The following is a 16,270-nucleotide window of genomic DNA, read 5'->3' as shown; positions in this document are numbered from 1 at the left end:
TTAATGTGTACATTGCACATTCCACGTGCACCTTTATGACGCAGTAGATTCTATTTATATAATTATACGAATGCTAAATGCACAAATCACATCAGTAAATATGTTAGACAAATCACTCTCTTAAAACATATATTGAATATTTCTACAAATGATAAGATATAAAGGTCATTTGTTATCTTTAATATATGTTAAACTCGAAGCAACTGAACATCTAAGAAGAAGACCATGCAGGCTTTAGGTTATACATAAATTATCATAAGTGGTTGTTTTTTTTCTGCATAATTGTATCCAGTCATTTTTTTGTGCTCCTTCTACATTATGATGTGGCATCTTTTCTATATCAAAAAGTTAAATAACAAGAATACCGAACTCCGAGGAAAATTCAAAACGAGAAGTCCGTAATCAAATGGCAAAAATCAAATGATAAAACACATCAAAAGAATGGACAACGATTTCCATATTCCTGACTCGGTAAAGACATTTTCTAATGTAGAAAATGGTGGACTAAACCTGGTTTTCTAGTTCTCACTTGTATGATAGTCGCTTAAAATTCCATTTTATGAAAAACAGTGTGTGCACAAAAGCAATCGATATACTATGTAAACAATTAACAAAAATAGGTTAACAACAGTCAACATTGTGTTATAATTAAATTAATAACTGAAACAAATGAAGCGAAGAAACGTTAAGAGGCATATAAACAAAGCAGATTAGCAAAAAGAAAAGACCAGACAAGAATACAAAATTTTACCATAGAACGATAACACAAAGATAAGTACAAAGTCATGTCAAACGGATGTCACCAAAACAGACTAAACAGTAAAAGTAATATTCATAGAAACAAAGAGAAGAATAATATAACACGTTATTAAGATGAGAAACAATATATGTACCCATAATCTAAGTATCAATACCATGGTGTATAGTTTGCAAGATTAATACGGAATATTTATCAACATGGTCTTGGTACCTTCCGGTGAACTTTTTTAGAACCCCTGGTTATCAACTCCTTTTAATGCCGATATATCACTATAACACAAACCGTATATTTAGTAATTATCAAAGGTACCAGGATTATATGTAGACCACTTTACGTTCACAATCATAATCCAGGGTTCGCCCAAAATTAACTCTAACTAAATTCAGGAGAAATGATAATACGAATTCGATTCAAACTAAGATTGTGTTTCTAACTACGTTTGGTGGAACCCTACAGAGAACAATTTATGTATATGATAGAAAATAAGTAAAGATTATCGTGTTGCCAACAAAATGATTCCTTCATATATTAAACGCGATTGACAATGTGAACACTGTGTCAATCGACTTATATTTGAAAAAAATATTTATGCGTTTTAAAATCCACTCGAAAGAAAACAATTGAAGAACAGAACAAGTAATAAATAGTCCACATCGGCAAAAAAAACATGGCAGTCAACACCAAGCATAGGAAATCTTTTGAAGGCCTATAAACACACAGGAGAGCCAAAGTCTGTGAATGAATAAATAAGAAATATAATGAATTCATGCATCACACAAAATCATGCATTCTAAGATATAAGGTAAAAGAATATTGTAATAAATTACATTTTTGATCAATTATTTTGTACTTATTTACATAGTAATACGTGTGTTTGAGAATAAATCGTTCCGGATTGTTTTTTGTTAAGCTCTACATATAAGTATTATGTACTCTGAACGACATATTTGATAACAAAAATACCGAACACCAATGAAATTTCAAAAACGGATAGTCCTTAATCAAGTGTCGAAATCAAGAGCTCTTAACTTCTCTAAAATGCATGACTTTGAAAGAGAAATATAGTTAACGCTTTCATTACTACAGAGCTCACTACAGAGAAATGTTTTGATACAAGGAAGGTCATGACAATTAGAGTTGATTCCCTTTGAATTGAATATAACGTGCAATTTACTAGCAAAAAATATTTTCTCAGATCTTTTTAGACTGATTTTCAAAAGTGATCATTTGCACTTGCCTTTTAGTTTCAATTTCTCTTGCAAGAGTAAATCATTCCAGGGCCCGATACGCCAACATATTTTGTCTTATCGTATTGGTCAATTTTTTGATTTCTTGCTTGAACAACAAACATGGCGTTCCTTAATGGTTAAAACCTATTTCCGTGGTGTCTATTATGTATATGAAAAGTTCAGGTAAGAAACATCACTTGGTGTTGTTATATATAGATAAACACCCAGAATAAGTTAGGCAATCAAACCGTTAACATGCATATAACAACTATAAGAAAGATAACGTGATAGTTATGTCCATTTGTGGACATTATGTTTTCTGATCTGTGCGTCGTACCGTTCGTCCGTCTATTCGTCCGTTCGATTGTTCATCCATTCTTCTTTCCAGCTTCAGGTTAAAGTTTTTGGTCAAGGTACTTTTTTGACTAAGTACACATGTTCCCTATGCTTTGATTTTTCTAATTTAATGCAAATTTAGAATTTTGACTTAATTTCACGGTCCACTGAACATAGAAAATGATAGTGCGATTAGACCATCCATGTACTAAGGACACATTCTTGTTCTTTATATTTCAATTCTGAAGACTCGATACTCGGAAATGTAACTCTTGGCTTTATTGATCCAGTATTTAGTTTATTTGCAGAATCAACGCTAAAGGATTTTAATTTATATTTGAAAAATAAATAGAACAGATTTGACGAAGGAAATGTAGTAGACAATGCATTTTCCAATGAAACAAAGCTGTATGATCAATTAAATGTTTTAAAGCTTTGAATGTTTGGTAAAGATCATTGTTAAAGATCAAAACTGTAACAATAAAGCAGAAAGAGAACTGAAAAACGGCCAAATGGAATTTCAATATTTTTTTCCATTCACCTTCCTGAATATATATGTAAGAAGGGGGGAGATACCAGAGGGACAGTAAAACTGATAAATCCAAACCAAATCGGAAAATTCATGGCAAAAAAAGACAAAAAAAGACAGACAAACAATAGAACACAAAATAAAACATAGAACATTACTTATGTAGACGAAATGCGCGTCTGGCTGAAATATGAAATTTTATTCCTAGTATCTATGATGAGTTATTTACGAGGTTTGAATAACTTTTCATTTAACAAAACAGCAATCACTGAATCACTACAGTGAGAATAACTTTGTTGTCATTTCAATGTTATATTTAACTTTGCCATAAAAGTGCGAGGTTTGGCATGCCATAAAACCAGGTTCAACCCACCACTTTTATTCCCCTTTAAAAGTGTCCTGTACCAAGTCAGAAAGATGGCCATTGTTATAATATTGTTCGTTTCTGCGTGTGTTGCATTTTAACGTTGAGTCGTGTGTGTTTTCTCTTATTTTTGAGATATTGAGATTAGACGTGGCACGGTACTTGTCTATCCCAAATTCATGTATTTGGTTTTGATGTTATATTTTTTATTCTCGTGGTGTTTTGTCTGTTGCTTGAACCGTTTCTGTGTGTGTTGCGTTTCAGTGTTGTGTCGTTGTTCTCCTCTTATATTTAATGCGTTTCCCTCGGTTTTAGTTTGTTACCCCGATTTTGTTTTTTGTCCATGGATTTTTGAGTTTTGAACAGCGGTATACTACTGTTGTCTGTATTTATTCATTCTAAAAATTAGACGCTTGAATATATTTTAATTTAGAGAGGTTAACATACTTATGAACTAAAATCGTTTACCTAAACCACTTAGATTGTGATAAAAAATATTTTCGCATGAATGGTCTTCTAAAGAATGCAAATACCTTTATTTCATATTATACGTAATATTAAACCTTATAAAATTTTCATCGATTTAAAACTTAATTCAAACAGACGAATGAGTTTATGATTTAAAATTAATATGCGGACAATAAATTATTATTAGAGAAAACTTTGAATTAGAATATCAAAAGTAAAAAGATTTAAAATGTGTATTTCACGTAAGTAATATTTTATATTATTGATGCATTTAAAGAAGAGTTACTGCTGATGAATCTTTTTACTTTATTTTATGTACCAGGCTTATATTTTGGTGGTAAAAACAGTTGAACTCTAAATCAAATACAAAATTGGAGAGCATTCAACACTGCAAATTCCGAAAGTTGTTCTAAATTCGGGTGATGCTGATTTTCTATTTTACTAACAATACGATTTTTCAATATACTAAATAAACAAAACATTCACGACTACACGATTCTCAAGTATTTATGAAAAGATATATTTATGATCAACATCTTAAAAGAGGGACGAAAGATACCAAAGGGACAGTCAAACTCATAAATCTTAAACAAACTGACAAAGCAATGGCTAAAAATGAAAAAGACAAACAGACAAACAATAGTACACATGACACAACATAGAAAACTAAAGAATAAAAACACGAACCACTTATGCATTGTAGTATGTAAGTGCTTTCTGGATCTACAAGACACATACTTTCTGATAACAGATTATTTGAATTGCAAGTGGCGTAATGTATTGCACGTTACTATACCCTTTCTCGTTTTATTCTAATGTTCAGCATATAAAAGAAGTGAATGTCGCTTTCATATCTTTTGAAAGATCGTTAATGTTTTTGTTTATTTCAGATCTTTGATTATCTATGGTTTTTTTTAATTTTGAGTCCATGAGTTATGGATCTGAATCGAGGGGTGCCCTGATATCCTTGATGAAGATAACTAGTGTTTTCATAAACTTTACATTCCGTTTGATATTTAATAATGCTCTTCAACTCCATACTTTATGAGGCCATTTCACCTCATTAATTCAAGCCTAACGGATGAGTCGTTTGTACACGAAAATAGCGTCTGATGTTCAAGGCACAAGGAACTTAAGTCTGGTGTCTCTGATGTGTTCATTTTGATGCGTTTGGATCACGAAACATAAAAAAACCACATAAATTTCAAAAATATAACTATACGATAAAATAGTCTGACTTGCCACGTACCCAAATGCATATGATTGATGTGAAGACACCACATACACTTGTCATAAATACAATTTTTTGACAAAATAGTATCGTTTTGGTTCTGGTTAAAATATAAATACAACGGTAGCTTACTTCTTCTCAAATCTCGTAAATTGATTAAGAAATGACTTCTTGAACACAAACTGAGTGAATCGTATGAAGTACAAGATCATGAGCAATACCGACTGCGTGAACATGGTAGGCATCTCTAATATGCATGCACCACCCACAATGTCAAGTCACACTCAGTAAAAATGTTGGGTTCCTCAATTCTCTTCAACTTTGAACTCGTTTGGATATACACCTATTTTGATCTGAACGTCAATGATGAGTCTCATGTAGACGAAACGCACGTCTGGCGTATCAAATTATAATCCTGGTACCTTCGATTCACAGATAATAAATTAACAGACCAGACGACTATAATGGTATATAAATACTTAAGACCGCGAAAAAAACGTCGGTAGTGAGTAGAGACATCGACATATTGTCTGTTGCGGCATTTTAAATTGAGGTCCTTACAATGTCAACATGCAGAAGCATAACGTGTTTACGAATATCATTTTTTTTCGTTTGAAATTCGCAATATGAGGACCAAAACAGGAAACGTATTTATTCATTATGACTTAGAATTATCCACACATACATTATTCGTTGAAATGTTTTTAGATTGTTAGATAAAGCTAATGAGAGCTTGTAATATGTAGACATACACCAGAATTTGCTGAAAAAGGGAAATGCAATTGGTTGTGGTCAATTATATCAAATAAATAGACATACCTTTATAGTAAATCGTCAACAATAGTTCGTGTGGCATTCGTTAACGTGTTCTTAAGATATGGTTTCTATTTGTAGTTAACATAGGAGAAGTGAAAAAACTATTTTTTTTTATGAAATTGGTATAAAAAGTAAAATAAAAAAATTCCAAACTCCGGGGAAAATTCGAATTAGAAAAGTCACTAAGCAATTGGCAAAATCAAGAACGAAATACAACAATACAAAATTTACCACAGCACAATAACGGGATTTATTAGTACCAAGCCTTTCAAATTGGTATTGCAAAAAATATATACTAAACAGTAAAAGTAATAATTTACAAAGACAAATAAAAGAATATCATAAAATGTTATTAAGATGATAATCACATTTCAGTACCTATAATCAGTACTTCAAGACTATCGTGTATAAGTTGATACGGGGTATTTATCACCAAAGTCTTGGTATCTGAGGAATAACATTTATAGAAAAGGACGAGACGTTCTTTGACATACCCCCTTGTTCATCAATGCTCAGACACTGGATATGTATATCCAATATGCAGGTGTAGTTGGTATATTGCTACTCAGATGGGGAAAATGGTAATTTCTAAATTAAAATTGTCTCGTTTATCATAAATGGTTGTACTGATCTGACTACCCCGCTGCTAGTATGTCAAGAATTTGAAGTTCCTTTATAATATTAAAAACAAATATTGTATAGTATTTCAACTGACATTACACGAAAAATAACATTTTTATTTCCAAACAGAACATAGGTATAGAATATTTGTTTTATCATGAATAGATATGATAGCCTTGTTTTTGACAAGTTTCAAGGAAAATCTAGTAAGAGAATGACATATTTGCCACTGGACGTAAAGAAATGCCAACCAATCTATCTGCTTAAAGTATATGTTGACAGGTTTTTGATATCTAAAATAACACAAAAGACCGGATCACCAAAAAGACCATAATGTGGCACCGAAAGAGTACCTGCGATCTTAAGTTTCTTTTTTTTGTTTTTTTTGTTTTTGTAGAGTTATTTTAATTTCTCAATAAATGACGTCAAACCATATTTTTCCCATAATAATAACCCGTTAGTCTTAACCTTTTAATTATTTTCATAATGTTACACCTCCGTACTGTAGAATAAAGAACCAATTGATACATATTGATAGAATATTGAATTTATTTATTGAAAAAAATGTTTTTGACAGGATTGTGTGCTTGGTCTATTAGAATACCATACATGGCTTAATTGTTGTAATTCAAGCTTCATTTGATCCAAGTCATATTATCTCCAGTTTTGATACCGTACTTTTTATAAAAAAAAATATTGTAATCTTTTAAACCCCAGTGGGCAAGTTTAACATGAAAATTTGAAAAGAAACAGTAAATAATGCAAACATAAATTTGTTTGACAAAAAAAAGGCTTGAAAAGATGCTGACTGGTAATAACCACGGCATAATTCAAACACACGAATGAGTTAAGTATATGTAATTCATATGATATAATATGCAATAAAATAGCATTTGGAAACACACAGCGAATTAGATAATTAAAGTCAAAAGACTCAAAATGTTTATTTCCCTGGGGTACTTTTCTAACTTATAAATTATTGATTAGCTTGCTTGTAATTTCCATTGTTGATTTTCTCTCTTCCGGATTTTTAAATAGGTCTCTTTGAAATACTTTTGCACTCCAGAATACATAAAACAGGTCTATTTGTTTTCTTTAATGTTAATGTTTTTCTACCTTTAAAGGAATGTTTATAAAAAATGTATGGTTATGGGGTTTTAAATATTTACAGGAATCATGTAGTGTATAATGATTTGCTATAACTGAATTTCTGCTATCAGATCATTTGAATTATTTAGGGTTTACTTTTCATGTCATCTAGTATTTATCTATAGTAAAAAGAAGATGTGGTATGATTGCCAATGAGACAACTCTCCACAAGAGACCAAATAATAAAGGATAATAAAATTAACAATTGTAGGTAACAGTACGGCCTTCAACAATGAACAAAGCCCATAGTCAGCTATAATAGGCTCCGACATGACAATGTAAAACAATTCAAACGAGAATACTTACGGCCTTATTTATGAAAAAAAATTGAACGAAAAACAAATTTTGTTACACACAAACAAATGAAAACCACTGAATTACAGGCTTCTGACTTTGAACAGACATATACATACATAATGCAGGGTTAAACATGTTAGCGGGACCCCCCCCCCTAACCTGGGACAGTGGTATAACAGTTCAACATAAGAACTATATTTAAAAATCAGTTGAAAAAGGCTCAACTCATTAGATAGACAAAAATACAGCAGTTAACTATAAGACGCCTTTAAGTTGTTTCGTCTGACATTTGCAAAATTTGAACTAGAATACCTAATTAACAATTCTTATGTTTTACTATTATGTAACCGGGAGACTGGCTACTGATTTAAAGTTGATAACGAGCTGCAACCCACGACCGGTTGCAGATGTTGGCGATGCCAACATCGACGATAATGACTAGGAGCTAGTCACTTGACTGAGAATACTCGCTTTAACTCCACTTGTAGAATTAGACACAAGTCCTATGCAGTAGTTAACAATTTAATGATTCAGGATGGAATACATGTAGTTTTACAAAATGTTACAAATAGATGTACTTTTACAATTAGGCAAATCGATCCAAATCGAGCGGATGTTGCCAGTACGAATGTCCGACTCTCACTGAAGTTTAGAACTTCAGAAAACATATTTAAATCAAGAATTTACATGGTGACAATTAAATAATAGAAACAGATTACAAAATGACAATGAAATAATACGATAAGAATTAACAAAAGATTATAACAAAAATCTGTCGATTGAGCTTTTAGGCTAAATAGCGGCGTAATTGAAATGACTAGAGGATTAATTATTCTTTACGTAAGAAAACTTAAGAACTCTGTAAAGCTGTGACTTTATCTATTATTTACAAAAAGAATTATCTTGAAACAAATTTCTGACTTTGTGAAAATATACTTGACACTTAATTATTACTTATAATACAAAAAGCTTTACAAAGAAAAATCGTTACATCATAATGAAATTACTTTGACGGACAAATATTGCAAATAAAATGATTTCGATAAAACAATGAATAGTTGAACAATGCAATGATATTTTATGACCGTACAGTTTGTCAACGAAAGTTCAAAAGTATCATATTTCTGAAGAATACCCTTTTCACACAGTTCCAAATGAAGATGCATAATTTACACAAATTATCCCTATCACAGATTCCCTCCCCTTTGAAATCCAAAGCGTCCCCGCTTTGTGGTTGAATTAGACTATCTTCTGTGGTAATGTCTGTTTCCTCGACAATGTTTGTTGCTATTTGCTGAATGATCGTTTGTCTGTTGTCGAATGGATTTTAAGCGATTATTTTCATTCGATAATATTTGAATAGTTTTATAAAGTTCATCATGACGCCAAATGAGTCGGTCCTTCTCGATTTTGTGTTTTTCTTCCTGTTCTGTAATCCATGCCAACATCGACGATAATGACTAGGAGCTAGTCACTTGACTGAGAATACTCGCTTTAACTCCACTTGTAGAATTAGACACAAGTCCTATGCAGTAGTTAACAATTTAATGATTCAGGATGGAATACATGTAGTTTTACAAAATGTTACAAATAGATGTACTTTTACAATTAGGCAAATCGATCCAAATCGAGCGGATGTTGCCAGTACGAATGTCCGACTCTCACTGAAGTTTAGAACTTCAGAAAACATATTTAAATCAAGAATTTACATGGTGACAATTAAATAATAGAAACAGATTACAAAATGACAATGAAATAATACGATAAGAATTAACAAAAGATTATAACAAAAATCTGTCGATTGAGCTTTTAGGCTAAATAGCGGCGTAATTGAAATGACTAGAGGATTAATTATTCTTTACGTAAGAAAACTTAAGAACTCTGTAAAGCTGTGACTTTATCTATTATTTACAAAAAGAATTATCTTGAAACAAATTTCTGACTTTGTGAAAATATACTTGACACTTAATTATTACTTATAATACAAAAAGCTTTACAAAGAAAAATCGTTACATCATAATGAAATTACTTTGACGGACAAATATTGCAAATAAAATGATTTCGATAAAACAATGAATAGTTGAACAATGCAATGATATTTTATGACCGTACAGTTTGTCAACGAAAGTTCAAAAGTATCATATTTCTGAAGAATACCCTTTTCACACAGTTCCAAATGAAGATGCATAATTTACACAAATTATCCCTATCACAATTACACCAGTGTTTCAGGTTAGGAACATTCTGTACGCGCCTGTCCAAAAATGAGCAGTCTGTAATTCAGTGGTTGTTGTTTGCTGATATATATCATATTTGTTTTTGTTCATTAGTTCGTACATAATTCAGATCGTTAGCTTTCTCGTTTTACTTAGTTGCATATTTCATTTCGGAGTATGTTATATATGACTATGCAGTACGGGTTTTGGCGATTTTTGAAGGTCGTACGGGACCTACAGTTGATAATTTCTAAATCTTTTCCTTTCCTGTCAAGAGATTTCTCAATTGCCATCAAACCAGATCTTCTTATTTCTAAAATAACAAACGGGAATTTGAATATGAAAAAGAAAAGCGAAACCTGATTAAAACTACAATTGTCACATCCCCTTGAATTAATTACTCACAATAAAAATATATTACTCACCAGGAATATGTTACCTGAGTTGTATTTTGAAGACGTTTCGGTACTCAATGCTCTTCAATTTCATACTTTTATTGGTATTTTCCCCTATTTTGATTCAAACTTCACTGATGAGTCTTTTGAAGAACGCGCATTTCAAGCCTGATATCTATGATGAGCTGACTTTTATGATTTTTGCCTTCTTCAAACTTGAAAAAGAACACCTTTTTTATTCAATATAATTAATGAAGACTATAACGAACCAAATTACATATGACAGATTTAAAGACATCATATACAAGAAATTAGAATTCGTGACAAAACAATATATTTTGCAAAGTTAAGGTAAATAAAAAGGCGACAGTGGTTTACCGAGGTGTAAATCGACTACGAAGAGACATCGCAAGGTTACAAACAGAAACTGAGGGAATCTCATCAACTCTCAAAGGAAAGAAACCTGTTGCGAAGACAAGGTAGGTGTCTGCTAATATACATGTATCACAAGCCATGCGAATTCACGCCCAGCAAACAATTTACCATTGCACTAGGAAACAAATGATTAAATTACAGACTATACTAATAACTTAAGATCCAAGACCACAAAACATGTTGCTGAGTAACCGACAAATTGTATCGGTCAAACAATTTGTGATGGTAACTGCAAAAACCGTAGGATCAGTTTTTGTGTAAGGAACACAAACCGGTTAATGGGGTACGTATGATGTTATTATGAACGATCGAACGTGTAGACTAAAAAAAATGAACGCAATAAGATGGAGAAGAGGTAAATTTAGAACAAGTTGAATAAATTTCAAATATATCATACCATTATCAGATCAAGATTTGTGTTAAACGGTGATACGTCAATCGTTATTACTCGTTGGAATGTACGATTGCAGGAGTAATAGTAGAGAAACAATGACTTAACCATGACTTAATTATCCTCTAAAAAAAATTTCGATGAAAATTTATAGATTTGAAGATATTTATAGATTTTTTATGGATTGTGATATGTATCCATTATCCTTTAATTTGCTGTAAAACATTTCGAAGGGCTGCTATCCACGAATGAGTTTTACAATAGTGTATACTGGCCCCACTGGTGGTATATCATTAATATATAGATTTCACAACTGCAACAAGTGTATTACGATATTTCTCCACTGGAGACAGGTAAATTTAGATATTTAAAGCGCGAGGCTTGCCGAGAGCTTTTTAAATAATTAAAAGTTAACTGGTCAGAGTGGAGAAGTATTGTAATACACGAGTTACAGTGGTGGAATCTGTTTCTGCTATTATTTTTATCCTTCTCTTTCAAAGATATGAGGAAAGTTGTGTACTTTTGATGTGATGTCATCTGGCATGGTTGCCCTTTTTCATGAAGTCACAAAAAGAAAATTTGGGGGAAAACAAGAAAATTTTACGCTACCATTAAATTTTAACCAACCATTAGCCGAGAACAGATTTTTCACTAGTGAGGAGAAATATTTTTCTCACACCGGTCAGGAATTGTGAAAATAGCACAAAAATTAAAGAATTGAAATTCTCAAACAATATCCATAAAAAAGAACGAAAATGGTCAAATAGTTTTTTAACTGGCACTGCCAGAAATTTATCATTATTTGTTCTAGTCGGAATAAAGGGTATATATCATTTCGTTTTATCAGGAATAGATAAGATAGCCTTTTTGTCAAAGTTTCCAGAGAAACATCTAGTTGGAGGATGACATACTTGCTACTGAACGTTAAGTAACAACAATACATTTATATTGACATACATATGGTATCTAAACACACAAAAAAGACCGGATAAATGAGCGAAATGCAACACAATGGGGCATCAAAAGAGAATATGTGACCTTACATTTCTTTAGTTTTAATATTTCTAAGATGAAACGTCAACTCATTATTATTTTTCAATAGTAATAACCAATTATTCTTTTACTTTCAATTGTTTTCAAAATGTTACACCATCGCGCGGTAGAATAAAGGACTTATTAATGAATTTTGATAGAATACTTTATTGAAACGCATGTTAATTTCAGGAATGTGTTATAGTCAATTAAACTTTCTTTGATCCAACTCATATAATGTCAAGTGTTTGATACCGCACTATTTATATCTTTAAATAATTGTAATTTTCTTACTGACCATGGTCAAGTATAACATGCAAATTCGAAAGGAAATCATAAAATAATGCATAAATAAATGGGGTTGGCAGAGAGACATGCATGTCAATATGCAGACTTGTAATTATTGTTATCAAAGGTACATAATTAAGTACGCCAGACGCTCGTTTCATCTACACAAGACTCATCAGTGACGCTCATATCAAAATATTTATAAAGCCAAAACAAGTACAAAGTTGAAGAGCATTGAGGATTCAAACTTCCAAAAAGCCGCGCCAAATACGGCTACGGTAATCTATGCCTGGGATAAGAAAATCCTTAGTTTTCAAAAATTCAAAGTGTTGTAAACAGGAAATTTATAATAACCACGGCATAATCCAAATGCACGAATAGGTTTATGCGGTACGGGCTTTGCTCATTGTAGAAGACCGTGCGGTGACCTGTTTTTGTTAATTTCTGTGCTATTTAGGTCAAATTACACAGAAATTAACAACTAAAGTCTATCAAGGTTTGTTATATGAAAATATTATCCATTTAATTTGCTGGAAAATATTTTGAAGGGTTGTGGTCCAATAATGAGTTTTACAGAATTGTTTTTTGTAGTTATTATAATGTAGGATATTTAAAGACACGCAATTCCGAACGTTGATTAGAAGAAGACAAAAAAAACCTAACTGTAAGAAATTGATAAAAAAAAATCTCATTAGTTTTGATTTGTTCGTACCAAAAAAAAATATATCAAGCAATGTCTTCTTTGAAAACCTTTTAAGAATTCATAATAACGAAGATTGTATGGAGAAACTCTAAATTTCACCCACTTTTAAGTACATGTTTTACTAGTCATACTCACTTCATACACATAGAGGGAAAAACGTTTCAAAACTGGTATTTGTTTAGCGTAGTAGTTAACGCCAGAAAACATGTTAGGCAGTGAAAACTAGGTGTTGCTTATTTAGCAGGTTGTAGCACAGGTAAGATATGTTTAGATATTGTTTGAATAAAAGCATAATTGTTCCTATGTCGTTAAAGAACATACACAGCATTTTCAAATTTACATGCAATTCAAGTCATCAATTTGATATTTGGTTTGTCATGAGTTTTGAATGACCAGTAATATGATTTGTATGTTAAAACGTACTGTATCAAATTTTTCTATAATTTGCCAAACGTCATGTCCTCATAATAATGCAAACTACCATTGAATATCTTCCATTGTTCAGTAATAATGCTATCAGTAGTAAATGCAAGTCAAATTTCATTCATAAATTTAACTATTTACCAAAAGAATCACAATCATTAGAAGTTTTTGTGACGTCATGAAAAAACAGTTAACCGGAATTTTTATGAATTTGTAATTCTTAGATAAAAAAGTGTCAGTTCTAATTTGCCAAGGATGTAGAAACGAACTATTGTGTACCTGTGGAATAACTGTTTTCAAGTAGTCAACACAGTCAGTTTTTTAGGTAATTTTTATAGATATAATTCATGCATAGTTTATTGTAAATTAAGAACATAGCAAAGTTATTGAATTAAAAACTAATTATCGATGCTTTACATCGTTTCATCCTTCTCTGCAGTCAGAGTTGTCACAAATGTAATGTTAACATTTTATGTTTTAATTAATAAATTTTATCTCGATCTTAAGAAGAGAGTGAGATTTCGTTGGACATTGTAATGAGTCGGCTAAACATAAACTGTCGTCCGTCGCTTTATTTCTTTGTTGTGAAATCGTTCTCTCAAAAAGGTAAAATCACAAAATACCTATTGAATCATTATGTCAAAACATGAACATATCAAAAATATATAAAAGATCAAAGAACAAAGTTTCTTCTTCTTCTTCTTCTTCTTCTTCTTCTTCTTCTTCTTCTTCTTCTTCTTCTTCTTCTTCTTCTTCTCAAAACTAAAAATAGATTTGGTATTGTCAAAAAATTAACAAATACTACTGATATATTTTGATAGATAAGTTTTAAAATTAAATGTTATATATATTCATAGTATAATACTTTTAGAAAAAAAACTAAATCATAATTTTATTGTCCATAAAATGATTACATATCCTGGTATTGAGCGGTTGTCGTTTGTGTTGTGTTACATATTTGTTTTTAGTTCATTTTTTAAAATTAAATTATGCTGCTGTTTTCTCGTTTGTATTGTTTTACATTTGTAATTTTGGGCCTTTTATAGCTGACTTTAGGGTATTGTCTTTGAGCATCGTTGAAGGCCGTACGGTGACCTATAGTTGTATATTTCAGTGTCATTTGATCTCATGCGTTGAGAGTTGTCTTATTGGCAATCATACCACATCTTCTTTTTCTATATTTACAGTTCAACTTCTAAATATGAATCATCCTATTGGCTACGGCTGTTCTGTGATTTAGCCATTTTCCTGTGTGACGAAACATACATGAATTTAGATATTCCAAAAAATCATATAATACCATAATTGTGTTTTGGTATTTCTACCTCCTTGCTAGTAAAATATTTCTATCGAGGTTTGTTTGATTTGTCGAATGTATAATAAGTTAGGACCTTCATAAAATCAGAACGTGGAATTAATATATTGTGTAGAGAAAGTGCTTAACAATCTAGTTAACAATGCACGCTTTATATGATTCTTATATGAACAGATTTAAGTTCCAAAGGTTGCAGGTTGTATAAGGCTTAATTGATGAACGTGCCTGTATCCTTTTGTTGGAACTACGTATCATGCTTTTCATCTCGGGTTCAACAATTTAGTAGAACAATTTATGCGTTTTGTTAAATTTCATGTCCTGATGTCTTTGATATTTACAATTTGACCTAATACAAACAATAATTAGATAAAGCATGCAACTTGGTAAATGATAACCAATACTCTATAAATATTGCCGTAAACATAATTTTTATAGAATATTACTTAAACTGTAGTAATCTTTTTACATATAGGTCTCTTTATTCTGTGACAATTTTTCTGTTTGTTTAATTCAATTATTTTACTTTAAAGTCACTTCAGCGTGATAGCAATTAAGCAAATGCAAAGGGGAAAACAAAATTGTCAGAGAGGTCATCAAACGTAACCATCGCTCCGATATCAAAATAATCTGTATCGTATTGTACATGTTTTACACGTGGTTGCCTGAATATCAACGCTTCTTTGTTGACTGCTTACATAGGTGACAATCATTAAACCTCTGCTTCAAAACATGACCATTAATTAACTGCCATATTTTCACAACAACACTGACCGAGGAAAATATATTTTTAGGCGAAATGGATGCGTAAAAAAAATCTATAATTGTGCACAGAAGAAGTTTATGATACCTTTATGCAATTGTTCAAGAATTGGATTAACATTATTTTTTTCGTTTTCTATGACTTATATTCCCCTGTTAATAAAATATTATTTAAAGATACGTTTTTAAAAGCATTTCTATGCACAATGGTAAGGAAAGTTGGACATGATTCTATTTATTCTTTTACACTAAGATTAAATGAAATCATTGATTATCGTTAAATATCCGTATAACACAGTTTCATTGTAGAGGTTTTCAAAACATGACATGTTTGTCATATTTTTTTTTTTAAATATGAAGACAAGTCATACCACAGGTCTGCGAAATAATATAGTAAGTTGCCGTAAAGATGCAACAGTGATAGATTACAATACATATGCATATCAATTTCTCAGAAATTATTTATTAAAAATATTAAATAGATTTTTACAGTAATAAAAAATAAAAAACCGT

The sequence above is a fragment of the Mytilus trossulus genome, chromosome 3, assembly GCF_036588685.1.
Source record: "Mytilus trossulus isolate FHL-02 chromosome 3, PNRI_Mtr1.1.1.hap1, whole genome shotgun sequence".
In the NCBI taxonomy this organism is placed as follows: domain Eukaryota; kingdom Metazoa; phylum Mollusca; class Bivalvia; order Mytilida; family Mytilidae; genus Mytilus; species Mytilus trossulus.
This window is presented reverse-complemented; position numbering follows the sequence as displayed.